The sequence below is a fragment of the Malus domestica genome, chromosome 15, assembly GCF_042453785.1.
Source record: "Malus domestica chromosome 15, GDT2T_hap1".
Lineage (NCBI taxonomy): Eukaryota > Viridiplantae > Streptophyta > Magnoliopsida > Rosales > Rosaceae > Malus > Malus domestica.
Genome location: NC_091675.1, coordinates 28,304,558 through 28,319,393, shown reverse-complemented (window position 1 = coordinate 28,319,393; position 14,836 = coordinate 28,304,558). Strand labels below are relative to the sequence as shown.

The following is a 14,836-nucleotide window of genomic DNA, read 5'->3' as shown; positions in this document are numbered from 1 at the left end:
TCTTGTGTTGATCAATATCTGGGTGAGAATGTCGTTTTTCATTAAGAACACATATGCTTAATACATGTAAACCTTTGTCTGGTGGGTGCCCATGGGGTGATCCACAGTCACAGAGGCGATGGGCTCATAAAACTGAGTCTGTTAAGCCTTATAGAGCATCTCAAAGAGCTTCGCATATTGTTCTTAGAGGATCTCATTCTTGATCACCATTTTGTTGTTTTGAGCTTCTAACTCCTCAATTTTTGCTTGAAAAGCAACATTCTTCCTTTCCCGTATTTATTGCCTTTCACCAGGCATGCGAGGGGTGTTCTGCATGTTGTGACTTCCTTTGTTCCCCATGTTGAAAAGGGATGCATGATCAAATGAGAGTGTACGAACGATGGAAACTAGCTTGAAAAAGCTGGAGAGAGTAGGGATAAGTGTTGTTCCCACATACGGCACCATATGCTGATGCACAAAATTAGCGAGACATTGAAACAACGTAAAAATGTAAAGTTTGTGACCTTCACCTGGTTGCTTCGATCACCTAGTGAAGATAATATGTAAAAGGATAGAGATAGGGAAGCAAACACAAGATGTACGTGGTTCACCCTAAGTTTGGCTACATTCACGAGGTAGAAGAGTTCTCATTAATAGTGAAGAGTTTACACAATACATAGGTTTAAGCATAATCATCATTAATGGGTTCTAATGATGAGTTTAAGTATAGTAATGACATTGGTTATTAATTGTAGGAGAATGATCATCTTTTTATAGTTGAGGAGAGTCTCCGGCTTTCGTCCGTGGTTGATGTAGAACTCATGGAGCTTTATTTTGACGTTGACAAGTGTCGTGCTATGATTAGCCTCTTGGGTGGAGGGAAACTCTTGCTTCGGCAAGGGTGCCTCAGCATGAACCCCTCAATGGGTCTTTGAAGATATGAAGTTGACCAATGCTTGATAGTTTGGGAATTGGTCAAGTATGATACAAATATAACATATGACAATTCAGTTTGAGGCCAACTCTTTTTAATTTAATTTTTGACAAAAAAAATATTATTTTAAATGATATGTTTTATAAATTTCTTTTTAATGGCACAAGGGGATTGCCATGTTAGCAAATATGTGAGGCATTCATTTACCAAATCATCACTTAACGGCCAATTCGATAGAATTACTGACGAAGGTTTACCATTGCAACAAATTCATAAGTTGAGATATGACATTGCAATGTTTAAAACATGATGTATGAAATTGTGGTGCAACCTATAGTTGAGATAGTTTTGTGTAATTTATCGTATAAAATTTGACATAAAACTTCAGACTGTCACATCAACCATCAATTGTAATTTGACTCTTATAATTTGACATTTCCTTTAGAGATGGTCTTAGGAAAATTTTCTAATGTGGCACACCGCAACCACCCTAAGGCCCGAACTTGAACTTGGCGGTATACATATCATCAAGAATGGTAAAAATTGTGATGGTATAGGATTACTTGAATAAATATCGAAGTTTCCTGAGGATTTTGCATTGTCATCAAGGTTAATTTCCAAAAACCTATCTATATTGATAGAATTTGAATTGATCATTATTTCTCTACATTTGATCCTTAAGATTATTTTCTTTATCCTTTTTTTTTTGGTCAAAAAGAAACATTTCATTGTGTAAGAAAAGAGGTTACAGAGCTACCCATAGGAAGATAGAATAACCCAGCATACATTTGGGAGAAATCATAAACACAAAAGCCCAGCCTAAAGTGAAAACAAACAAAAACTAAAATCTTAATCCCTATCCTTTAAACACATAGAGTGGTTACTGTCGCCACCGCCACGAACGTCTTGCTAGCAGCCACCAAGGTAGAAACACTAGAGAAAATGATCGAGTGGTCAATTCGACCAAGACATTGTACAAAAATAACAAACTGGCAACCAGAAGAGCACGACAATAGGATTTTGAAGGGGGGATGGAAGTTTGGGTTTGAAGATACACAACCAGAGCAGAAGGAAGGTGGGAATCAGACGAAAAGTGCCAGAGAAACGACAATGAACGCCGAAGAAAGGGCATGAAGCCTAGATCTAAGACAAGCTCATGGGAAAATTGGAGACTAAGCTCAAGGAAAACTAAGAGAAAACCCGGAAGAAAACTAAAAAGAGATAGAAAGGAAAAAAGAGAAGGAAAGTAGGAGGAGAAAGAAAGAGGGTTGTCACTGGGCCTCAAGCCAAAGGTTAGGGCCAGTGGGTTAGGTTTCCTGTGTTTGTGTTTTCAACAAAGAGAAATTGCAAAACTTTTTAAGGGCTAATGAGAGTTTAAGTCTCTTTATCTTTAATTGGTTGTTCCAGTTTTGGATTCATAATATACTTAAGCATCTCTAATTATGCTTTCTATTTGTAGTTAAATTTTAACTAAAAGACTAAAATGTTGCTATAGAAGCTCCCTACAATTTTTTTACTTCATTCAAAACATCTCCAACAGTTTGGTTTAGGGACAGAAATGCAAGTTTGTTGATCCACATGGTAGTTTGAAAACTAAAATCCAACTGACCAGGAATGGCAACAGTTCGGTTTAGGGATAGAAATGTTATATCTATCCTCATAACTAGGAAAATTAATCGTATGCATAACTGCAAGATAACCATCGGGGATTATCCATAACCATACCAATTAGATACCAGTTATATCCATCTTCGTCAATACAAAAAATATATTCATCCAATTGACGCATTATAATATAATAGATACTAATTTCATCATTATAATATAATAGGTACATTGATGAGTTGGCTTATGTTTGATCTCTCCCATAAGCACCATTGAATTCACATTGGTTTTATGCAAAACTTTTGAACATTTTCACAAAATGCAACTTTTGTAATTTTCAAGGTAATGGGATGTCTATATATATTATTTGGGTCGGATTCGGAGATGGATACAGATCATGAACTCCTATAACCATATTCAAAACCACAACCGAATTATATTTTGAGTTTTTCCCCATATCCAAAATATAACCAAATTTTCATCTCCAAATCCATTCCATTTGAGCGGTTATCCATAGTTATCAGGTTTTACGATTTGAATTGTCATAACTACAACAGACTCCACAAATCTTAGTATTTTTTTATTACTTTCCATCATATGACTTTATTTTAGTATTTCAATTTTTGGAAAAAATTTAACATAGACACATTATCATAAAAGTGGTCCCTGAGATTGTCCACCATCCATCATTTTGGTCATTCCGTTAAAAACTCTGTTAAGTGTCCCGGAGCTCTTGGTCGGAAGTTTGGGCAATTTTCAAAGCTTCGTAACTCAATCGTTTCTTTACCAAATTCGACCCATAATATATCAAAATGAAGATAGAAAATTGTAGAATAAGATTATACCTATTTGGAAGCCCAATGGCTGCTTGAGATGGCCGGAAAATAGCCTGAAAGTTGACTGGTTCGAGGGAAACTGGAAAACTCGTTGGAAACTGGGTAAAGTTGAAACGTTCATAACTTCTTCAATACTCAACGAAATCAAGTGATTGAAAAAATTAAAATCATACTTCCTGATGAGACAAAGAGAATAGAACTTTTTTCGATGGCTAAATCGCCATGGTTTGGCCGTAAAACGGCTCGAAAGTGGGTAACTCGAGACCAAGACAGCCACTTTCGAGCCGTTTTCTAGCCTAACCACGGCGATTTAGCCATCGAAAAAAGTTCTATTCTCTTTGTCTCGTTGAGAATTATGGTTTTAGTTTTTGAATCACTTGATTTCGTTGAGTATTGAAGAATTTATGAACGTTTAAAGTTTACCCAGTTTCCAACGAGTTTTTCAGTTTTCCTTCAGACCAGTCAACTTTGAGGCTATTTTTCTGCTATCTCCAGCAGTCATTGGGCTTCCAAATAGGTATAATCTTATTCTATACTTTTGTATCTTCATTTTGATATATTATGGGTCGAATTTGGTTAAGAAATGATTGAGTTACGAAGCTTTAAAAATTGCCAAGAGCTCCGGGACACTTAACGAAGTTTTTAACGGAATGACTAAAATAATGGATGAGGGACAATCTCAGGAACCACTTTTATTGATTTGAAATGTTATGGACCAAAGTGATGAGTTATGCAAATCTCAGGGACCATTTTGACTATTTAGCCAAGAATGTTTGAAGAGTGAGATAGAGAGTCTGTAAATATAGAGTGTAGGACAATTTCTAAATTTGAGTACTCATTTGACAACTTTGTTGGAGCACAAGAAGTCCTACACCGCACTTCAAATATAGTTTTGTGAACTTTCTTGGAGATCCTCTCATACTCTTTAGTTTAGGGGGTAAAGATCAAGGACCTAAATCTGAAGAGATGTTTGCTTACCCAAATCTATAGGAAGGCTGAGGATTAGAGGCGTTGAGCATTTTAACAATACTTCTTTGTTCTAGCTTGCTTGGAAGGTGCTGACGAATGAATAATTTGGTGGGTGCAAGTTGTGGAACAAACATATTTGAGAGATGAGCACTTACTTACCACTAAAATACGGCAAACCCATTCTTTGGCCTAGAAAGAAATCCTTTCCTCTAGAAATATACTCCTCAAAGAATGAGATGGGTTGTGAGAAATGGTCAAAACATTATCCTTAAAATTCAAGTGATAACAAAGTTATGAGTTATGAGGTAGCTACCTAGCTATGTACATCCTCCTTAAAACAAAAGTAAAACTAAAACACGAAACCAATCCAAAAGCTTGATTCTACTTTCAACCATAAAAATTTGAAAACAAACATTAACATTAGTTTACTGGAAAACGGGGGTTTTGACCCCGGATGCTTACAAAGCCATAGCTCTCGTTTATGGAACATGCACATCTTCCTTTACTTAGTGCTCATTAAAATAATTAATCTAAACTGCTCATTTTATATTTCAGAGTAGTTTGATGTTATTTCCTATTTGCCATTCTTTCCTAGATTCTTAATCATAAATAGTTCATTTGAGTTACGTATGTACTTGATTCAGATTGAAAACATTACAAATAACCTAGTTGTTTTGCGATACAGAACATAACTTTCTAGGTTGCACTCCTAGGATTCTAGGTAACCATCTGTTTGTGCCTGAAATAAAGGTTTAGACTGAGAAAAAATTAACATGATTTGAGAGGCCATGATTCTCCGTCTAGTAATGATTCTGCAGGCCAGTTGACTCTTAGTCCAAAAGAGCATTGATTCGACCGACTCCTTGTAGGACTAGGACTATTAAGGGATCAAACTCAAGAATGATTCGACCGACTCCCAATAGGAGTTGTACTTTTAAGGATCAGGTTCAACCGTGGCTTGGTCGAGTCCTAAGCAAAGTAAAATTGTTAATGATAGTAGGTTCTAGTAAGAATCGAATTATTCTAAGGATCAGAATTTATATTTGACCATTTGAGAATGAATCAAGTGCATAAAGGGACTAGGTTTATAATCCTGATTAAAGTCGAATAAGTTGAGACTGGATAGATATTGAATTTCGGCTAAGGAAATGCTAAAAAGGGAATATCTAGGTAAATTTCGAGTAGGCACAGCCTCATCAAGACTCTGCATCGACATATTTGTTTATTACGAAGCACATCTTTATAAATAGAAGAGATTCTGCAATGTGAAGCTCTCTTCAACTCAACAAACAACTAAAAAATTCTCCATGTGAAAACCTTCGCTCTACGCGAAACATTTCTCACACCCTTGAGAAAATACTAATTATCATAACCCTCCCATCAACACACATTCAGTATGGATAAGTAATTTTGACAATTGGAGGCATCTTCCGTGTGGATAAGTAAATAGGACTAGAGCCGTACAACCAGACGATTCAGGAACACCTTTAGTTTGGACAAGTACAATACTGCTTTTGGTTAGTTGGTTATCTATCCAAGTCTTGGTATGTGAAGAGTTCTCAATTCTTTGGTCTAAAGTGGTCACTTCATTAGTTGCTTGGCAAAGTGAAGTACTCTATGATCGATTACTCTCAGGTGCACTTCATAGTTCAGCATTTTGACGGCCAACCACGTTCATTATAAAAATACTCATCTCCTTTGGGTACCTTTGCCCCTTAACCTACTACTGGTTTGGCGCACTCTATTCTCACAAATATAGTTGAAACAGCCAAACTCAGTGCATAAGATCCTAAACTTCACAGTGAATTAGGTAACCTTGTCTTTAGGTTCTAAAAGCCAGGCCAAGGTGTGTTCTTTCCTCGGCCATTGTTGATTAGGATGTACAAAGTCAGGCACCACCATCATCATATCTTTTCTACTAGCCCGATTGAGCTCTGTCATGAGTTGGCACACCTATATCCACACAAAAAGACGTAGTTAGCTCATTAGTTACTAGGCATGCGCCACATAAACTTTGTGTGGAATAATATAACACAAAGATACATAAAAACATAATATAACATGATTTTTCATCAGTTAATATGACTAATAACCGATTAAAAATATATAATTTACAGTTTTTTTTTGTCAAAGATAAACTGTATTAAATTCTAACTGAAACATTTACATCTTGAGCAAGAATATTAAATAAGAACTCTGGACCAATCGCATCCCACCGCAAAGCACCTCCATGTGAGGCTACATAAGAGGCAACGACATGTCCATCGGTATTGCCACTCCGCTTAACAAACCCAAACGTCACCCTTCCTAATTGCGATACCAGTAGTCAAATATCATGAATAAAGCAGTCCAAAGTAGCATCGATATCATACTCTCCCCTAATCATTCGAATAAGAACTTGAGAATCCGATTCAAGCTCCACATCCATACAGCCTAACTCAATACAAACCCACAAAGCAGCTCGGATCGTAGGAACTTCAGCCATTACTGCCAAGTTAAAAAACAAACCCCCTTCCCCTCTAGTCGTTTGCAACAACCCAGCAAAATCCCTTAGCACCCACCCATAACCACCTTTGCTCGTCTTCCCGCTCTATGCACCATCACAATTGATCTTTAGTACCCTAAAAGGAGGACTCATCCATCGAACACGCTTCCCAGCAACGCTAACACCACTCCCTTCTGCACCATCGCCCTCATCACTCCTCTTGCTGCCTAACCTAGCTCTAAACACTAAAAGACTACGTCGCATTACATTCACCATCTCTAAAGGATTAACCAAAACACCATTAAAAACCATTTCATTCCTGTTCTTCCATATCCTCCAGATGACAAACACACACGCCTGCAACAGCTCCATTCGTCGATCGTTGTCCCGAAACTTACCACAAAGCACCTGTCAATACTCATAGAAATCTCTACCAACCACTGATGCCATATCGAGTTGCAAAAAACAACAGTACCAAAACACCTGACTAAACGGACATTGAAAAAACAGGTGATGCTTCATTTCCTCCGCTTCACCACATATAACACATTTGCTATCCATTTGCATACGACGTTTAATCAGATTACATCGCACCTCCAAGGAATGGTTACAACACTGCCATATAAACAACTTTAACTTAATAGGAACCTCTAACCTCCATAAATCCCCCCAGCTGCGATCACCCCACATCACGCTTACTCCTTCCCCCTATCTCTTTCCTCCCAAGCTTTCCATTCTCCCTCATCTCCATGGAGCACCATAACCCATTCGAACCGTATAGACACCATTAGTAAAATAATGCCAAATAAGTTTGTTTGAACACCCCAATAAACTTAGGTAGCCTAAGAATAATATTACCTTTTTTTTCCTCAAAGACCCTTCGTATAAGATCTTCCCTTCAAACAGCTCACTCTAAATCAATCAAAGCATCCCCTATCACAGGCCTATCCACATGTTTCGACCTGACCTTATATGTATGAGGCCTTGGCAACCAAGGATCGTTATAAATATTGATGCTTATCTTCCACCCCTAGATAATACCCTTCCACCCCCATGAAGTAAATATTGATGCTTATCTTCCACCCCTGGATAATACCCTTCCACCCCCATGAAGATCTCATCCCTTGCCTAGCCTCCATAAATGGCTGATCCGGGAAATACTTGGCTTTAAGAATGCTTCCCAACAACGACTTCGGGTTACGTAAAATTCGCTAGCCAATCTTAGCTAAATAAGCCAAGTTAAACAACAATAAATCTCTAAACCCAAACCCTCTAGCCTTCTTCCTCCGTTTCATTTTTTGCCAAGAAATCCAATGTATACCGCCCTTATCCTTATTCCTTATCTACCAAAACTTAGCAATGACCGCTTCCAGCTCTTTACAAAGGCCAACTGGAAGCTTAAAGCACGACATCGCATAGTTTAGTAATGCCATAGCTACTGATTTAATAAAAACCTCTCTACCTGCAGGGAATAGAGATTGTTCAACTCATCCATTGATTCGTCCCTCCAAAGCCTCACGCACCTCCTAAAAAACCGCCTTCTTTAAAGATCTAAAGTCAGCTATTATCCCCAAATACTTGCCAAAATCATCTCGACCCATAATATTAGTACACGAGGCAATTTGCTTCTGTCGTTGCCTTGAAAAATTAGCCCCAAAATACAAGGAGCTCTTATCTCTATTAATAACTTGGCTGGAAGCATCCGCATAGCACTTTAGCACATCCATAACCAAGAGAACCTCCTCATCTTTAGCCTTACAAAAAATAACAGCGTCATCGGCAAAAAATAAGTGGGTTAATGCAACCCCACCAGGCGCCACCCTCACACCATGAATAGAACCATGTTCCTCCCTAATACGTAGCAATGCCGAGAACCCTTTAGCACAAATTAGAAAAAGAAAAGGCGACATTGGGTCACCTTGCCTCAACCCTCTTTGAGGTTGAATAAACCCCATAGACGCCTCATTAATCAGTACACTATACATAACTGTAGTTATACACTCTGCAATTAGACGGCAAAATCCCTAAGGGAAACCCGAAGCTTTCATCATTGCCAGCAAAAAACGCCATTCAACACGATCATAAGCCTTTGCTATATCTAGTTTCATCGCCATCGAAGCCTCATTCCTATCCCTTTGATGACTCAAAGAATGCAAAACCTCATGCACCACCAGTACATTATCATGAATCTGTCTCCCCGCCATGAAAGCTGATTGATTTGAACTAATGATATGTGGCATAACCTACTTCATTCTATGCCACGTTACACAAAGAAATTGGCCCTAATTGAGCCATTTTCCGAGGGCTAGCCATCTTGGGGATAAGGACAAGATGAGTATGGTTCAACTTCCGCAGAAGCTTACCAGAAAACCAAAACGCCTGAACCATCTTCACAATATCCTTACCCACCACATCCCAATATTGATGATATAATCTCCCAGTAAACCTATCCGGTCCAGAAGACTTATCAGCAGGGATTTGGAATATAGTATGGTGCACCTCTTCCTCTGTTACTGGCTGCATTAAACCCCTTGTGTCCTCCACCGAAATCCTGTCCTTTACACACTCTGTTATCTCCGGAACCCGTATTGGATTACAAGTAAGAAAGAGGCTTTGAAAATAACTCACTGCAATCGCATCCACCTGACTCGGTTTAGTACACCATACCCCTTGAGCATTTTCCAATCCCATAATCTTATTACATCGACGCCGTTTCATTGTTTAAGCATGAAAGAACTTAGTATTTTTTATCCCCCTCTCGAATCCACTGAACTTGGGATTTTTCCTTCCAATACACCTCTTCCTCCTTAATCATCCGTTTGAGCTCACCTTCCTTCCGCCGAATATCATCACTTGCAAAAATAGGTGATTTATAAGCCAACCTTAACTCTCTTTTCAAAGCATCGATACAAGCCTTTGAGTTACACCCCTTTAATCTTCTCCAGTTCTGTAACCCATACCGTACCCCCTTGAGCTTCTCCACAACCCAGAAAGCATAGGAGCCCATAACCCCACGCCTCCAGCTTGTTGCCACTATATCATGACACTCATCTACTTTATTCCATCTGGCATCATAAATAAATCGCCACCTCCTACTAAGAGGTGCAACATTCGTACCCAAAATAAGCATAGCATGGTCGGACCCTTCCAATACCTCGTGCATGACTGTCGCCTCATGATACATATCAACCAATCCACTTAACGCCAAATCTCAATCCAACCGTTGTTGTATGGGCCCTTCATCTCTTCGGTTCCTCCATGTAAATGGATAGCTGACAAAACCCAAATCCAATAGTCCATTACTCACAATAAACTCATTAAAATCCCTTATACTTGCCACAGATCTATAGTTACCTCCTTCCTTCTCTGTATCTTCTAAAATATCATTAAAATCACCAATAAGCAAACACCTATTACCCGTCGCCTCAATCCCATGAGACAACACCTTCCACTGCTCCTTTCTTTTATTATCATCCGTACTTGCATGGACCGCAAATAACCTCCACTGCACATTTTTGTTCCCATCATAAATGCCAACTTCAATGAAGAAATCCACATACTTAACAAGTAATATGTGATCATATCTCCTCCAAAAAATACACATACCACCCTCAATTCCCCGTGGTTCCACCGTATGCATGAAATCCATCCCAACTCCTCTTCAAATAACCGAGAACTTCTATTTTTTATCTCTAGAAGAACCACTATGTCGGGGGTATGGAGCCTATTCTACTCCAATAGATCATCAATTGTCAGGTCGCCCTCGATACCCTAACAGTTCCAATAGATTAGCTTCATGGGGATTTGGGAGACCCCTTAAGGCTGGTCTCCTCCGCCTCAGAAAAAAAACACCTTCTTTTGTCGACTAGCTGTAGGTTCAAAGTATTCCACTGGCTTCGCGTACTCCACTTCCCAAATGGACCTCTTCCTACCTTTCTGTTCCCTCATCATGGACTCAATAATGGGTATCAAGTCAAAAGGATCATCCTCCTTCCCACCATTTTCTCTTACCACAACCCCACCCTCACCGTGCGCCTCCAGCCCATCTGCCATACCAAACATGTCACCAACACTCTCCTCCCCATGTTGCACCATGACATTTAAGTCAATTTCTCGTCCATTCTCCTGTGATACATGAACAAAATTAAGTCACGCATCCTCCTCCGGCATAGAATTAAGGACCACATTCTCTGCTCCCTCGGCAATCACACCTCATGGCCCAATTAAACCACCATCATACGCAGCCTCTCTAGCCCTCCTCGCCTCCTCATCTGGTTGGTGAGAAATTGCAGGTATCGAATATGTTTGAATTTTTTGTTCAATTGGCCTGGAATTATTGTGAACTGATTATTTGTCTATTTGACAATTATTCAATGTGCATAGCTTTCATCCTAAAAAAGCTTGACAGATAAATTGAAATGCTTTTATGACTTGAAATGGCAGCCGCTTGATCTGGCCCTCCAATTTCCAACATGTTTTGCATCATGTGGATTAATTGTTGCAGGTGCATCATACCGCGCTACACTAAAGCAGAGCCTTCGCACCAGCCCAACCAGATTGAACGTGGCGTAGCCCATGCATAGATTAGTGCTAGCCCGTCCCTACAAACGTGGCTACAGTTGGCAAAGCTCTTAGGAATTGGTCTTGGAATTTTTCTTGGAGATTCTTTTCGGCCCTCCATTGGAGATTTTTTTTGGGTAGAAATGGGCCGTTTTGGGCCATTTGGCACTCCATTAAAGTTGACCCAAGGGTTTTTCTATATTGGTGCAACATATCTATTTTAATGTCAAACGAGAAGTTGATATTTGCGTTACAATTTCAATACTTAACAATGCCATCCCTTGCAATGTAATGAAGCACTTAAACTATCAAATCAACATACTTTAAAAAGAATATGCATATATATAGAGGTTAGAATCGGAGTATACACATTTTGTAAGGTTTACTCTGTACTTTAAAAGAAAAAAAAAACATAGTTTGAAGAAGATGGAGATATTTTTAAAGAAAAATATCGCCAAGTTCAAATGGATGGGCAGTGTTAAGTGATGATCAATAAGCAAGAATCATGTGTACAGAAATACGGCGACTGTGATGGGTGGCTTTCATTCCGTTTACGTGGTTTACAAAGAAAAATTGTTAGGGAGATCATATATTGGTAGATCATATTGTACCAAACTCTTTTGATCGTTCCGCTTATGTTGTTTCTATAAGGAGAATGCTAGAAGACCACATTTTAGTATACTATATTATACCAGTTTTTCTAATAAGGGTGAGACCAACTTATGTTGGTTTCGAGAGTTGCTACAATATAGTCTGCTAAGATGTAGTCTCCTTAACATCGAAAAAATATTATGTTGGAGACCAATTTAGAAAATAAATTAAATAACAGAAATTGAAATACTAATTCATTATTAACGAAGTATACGTGCAATACAGAATGAAATAGCAGAAATAAATACAGTAACTAAATTGATACTAACTTGGTTGAATTATAGATAGAAGCTAGCGCAAAAGCTATGTCATTTAAGCAGTATTTCCGTCTCGTTCTTGTGCTTGTGGTTTATGATGTTTGCTTGACCAAGATACAACTATCTAATTCTACAACCCACACTGGATTATAGAATTCTGGCGAATTAATTTTTGTGTTTACTCTCTCTAAGGTTTTATATGGGAGAAATGGGAAAAAGAAAAGATGATATACGATGGAACCAAGGCTTCAGTTATATAGGCTCTTTCCTACCTCTTTAAATACTTTTTGGATGTATCTGAAACCACACAACTCTTTCCAAATAGTTGTGTCTATTAATCAAAATGTTTTTAATTAAAAACTTAATTCGAAATTAAAATTAATGAACTCTGATCAATTTTAACTTTTTAGGCCCCAAGTGCCCCCAAGGCCCTTATCTTGATTAATTAATATTAATATTATGCTATAATCATCAAACCCAATCCACACAATTAGTGGCCCAAACCTCAATCCTCATTCCAAATGGTCAAATACCTAATCACTAATAAAAGTGACTAACCTAATATAAGGACCTCAAGTTCCCTTGAAGTTCCCCGATGTGGAACTAAAGGAGCTCAAAACTCCAACATATTCAATGTATACGTTTGCAACCATCTCGGGGTGACCTAGTTGTTGATGATGACTTTCAGGCTCATATTTCATACGACACCTAAGTTCGATTCCTGGCGTTGGTGAATCGCATGATGGTGGCCAAAGGGAGGTTAAAATATCTCTATGAGTCTTCTCGGCCTCCGAAATGGTGAATTATCGTGGCAAAGCACCAAGTGTTTCCCTAACTTAGAAAAAGATGTCTATGTTCGTGTGCAAGACGAGTCAACATGCAATTGAAAATTTCATTACAGTAAAACTTCTATGTAGCATACCCTATACCCTAAATTTTGTAAACTAAATGATATGAAAATTGATAATTGGAATATTACTTAAGTGTTGATGGATGTGCTCAATCATATTAGTGACACATCATTTAGTTTACAATTTTTTTCTACAAATTTAATTAGTCTTCCTAACATTAGCATTAGGATAAACCTAACTTTCCTGGCTATGAAAAATAATCTCCCCCACTATCCCATACCTGAGGAGGAGCCGAATGATTGTACAAAATAGTTTAGCAGTACTATTTTGGCATGCTTTTGTATGCTTGCCTAATTGAATAGTTGCTTTGTTATAGGGCTCAAAAGTGAGTGTAGAACTTATATAGAAATAATTTTATTTTTTATTTTTTATAGAGGATTGGAAAATTTGAGTGTAATGCCAATGTATATATTGAAATCACACTAATATAGTAGTACTTTTATAATTATCAAACTCAAGCTATATGATTCTAATATATATATGTATCACACTCACTTAAATAACAACACAAAACCTTAATTGTTAGTTATCACACAACCGTTCATCTTCCAACATTTTTGATACCTGAAAAGAGGACATAATAAAATTCTTAAACGTCGACAAAAGATTCAGAAGAGAATGCTTTGAATTATATTATATTCTTCTCAATAAGAGGTACTTATAGGTTTACAACCCTAACATAATTGGAAAGAGAACTAATTACAAGTGATTATATGAGAATACACGGAATTACAATCAATTAGGGATCCTACCTAAAATACAAAAGTCAACACTCCCCCTCAAGTTGGTGCATGTATGTCGCTCATACCCAACTTGTGTAAGAAACTTGAAAACTTGTGACTTGAAACAGCTTTTGTGAGGATATCTGCCAACTGATCTTCTGTTCTTATCGCAGGTACTTCAATTATTTTCCCTTCCAATTTTTCTTTGATGAAGAAACGGTCAACTTCAACATGCTTTGTTCTATCATGTTGTACCGGATTATGTGCGATGTCATGGGCAGCTTTATTATCACAAAATAATTTCATGGGCTGATCATGTTGTATACCCAAATCGCTTAACAGAAGCTTAAGCCACAAAATTTCACAAATTCCCAAAGTCATACCTCTGTATTCGGCTTTTGCACTGGAACATGCAACCATATTATGTTTCTTACTTCTCCATGTAACCAAGTTACCCCCAACAAACGTAAAGTAACCTGATGTTGAGCGCCTATCGTCAATTGAACCTGCCCAGTCTGCATCAGTATAACCTTCAACGCTAAAGTGATTATTCCTTTTAAACAAAATTCCTTTGCCTGGACTTCCCTTCAAATATCGCAATATTCTCATCACGGCATTCATATATTGTTCTCCAGGATCATGCATGTATTGACTCACTACACTCAAGGCATAAGCAAGGTCCGGTCTTGTGTGTGCCAAATACATCAAACGGCCTACTAACCTTTGGTATCTTCCTTTGTCAACTGGTACATGATTAGAATCAACACTAAGTTTCAATCCTTCTTCTAATGGTGTAGCTACTGGCTGACAAGCTGACATGACAGTTTCGTGCAACAAATCAATAATATACTTCCTTTGAGATAAGAAAATTCCAGAATTGCTTCTCGACACCTCAATCCCTAAAAAATATTTCAAGGATCCAAGGTC

General features: G+C 38.0%; 2 long non-coding RNA genes across 2 annotated transcripts; one reads left to right on the top strand and one right to left on the bottom strand.

Moving 5' to 3' along the window:
* Positions 1-5,486: 5,486 nt before the first annotated feature.
* Positions 5,487-8,456, bottom strand: LOC103401206 (uncharacterized). Its single transcript, XR_003769661.2, has 2 exons — positions 6,491-8,456; positions 5,487-6,276 (listed from the first exon to the last, which is right to left on the bottom strand). It is a non-coding gene; the product is annotated as an uncharacterized lncRNA (long non-coding RNA).
* Positions 8,457-8,535: 79 nt separating this feature from the next.
* LOC139192444 (uncharacterized) lies at positions 8,536-11,681 on the top strand. The gene is made up of 2 exons (XR_011576613.1): positions 8,536-11,100; positions 11,252-11,681. It is a non-coding gene; the product is annotated as an uncharacterized lncRNA (long non-coding RNA).
* The last annotated feature ends 3,155 nt before the right edge of the window (positions 11,682-14,836 follow it).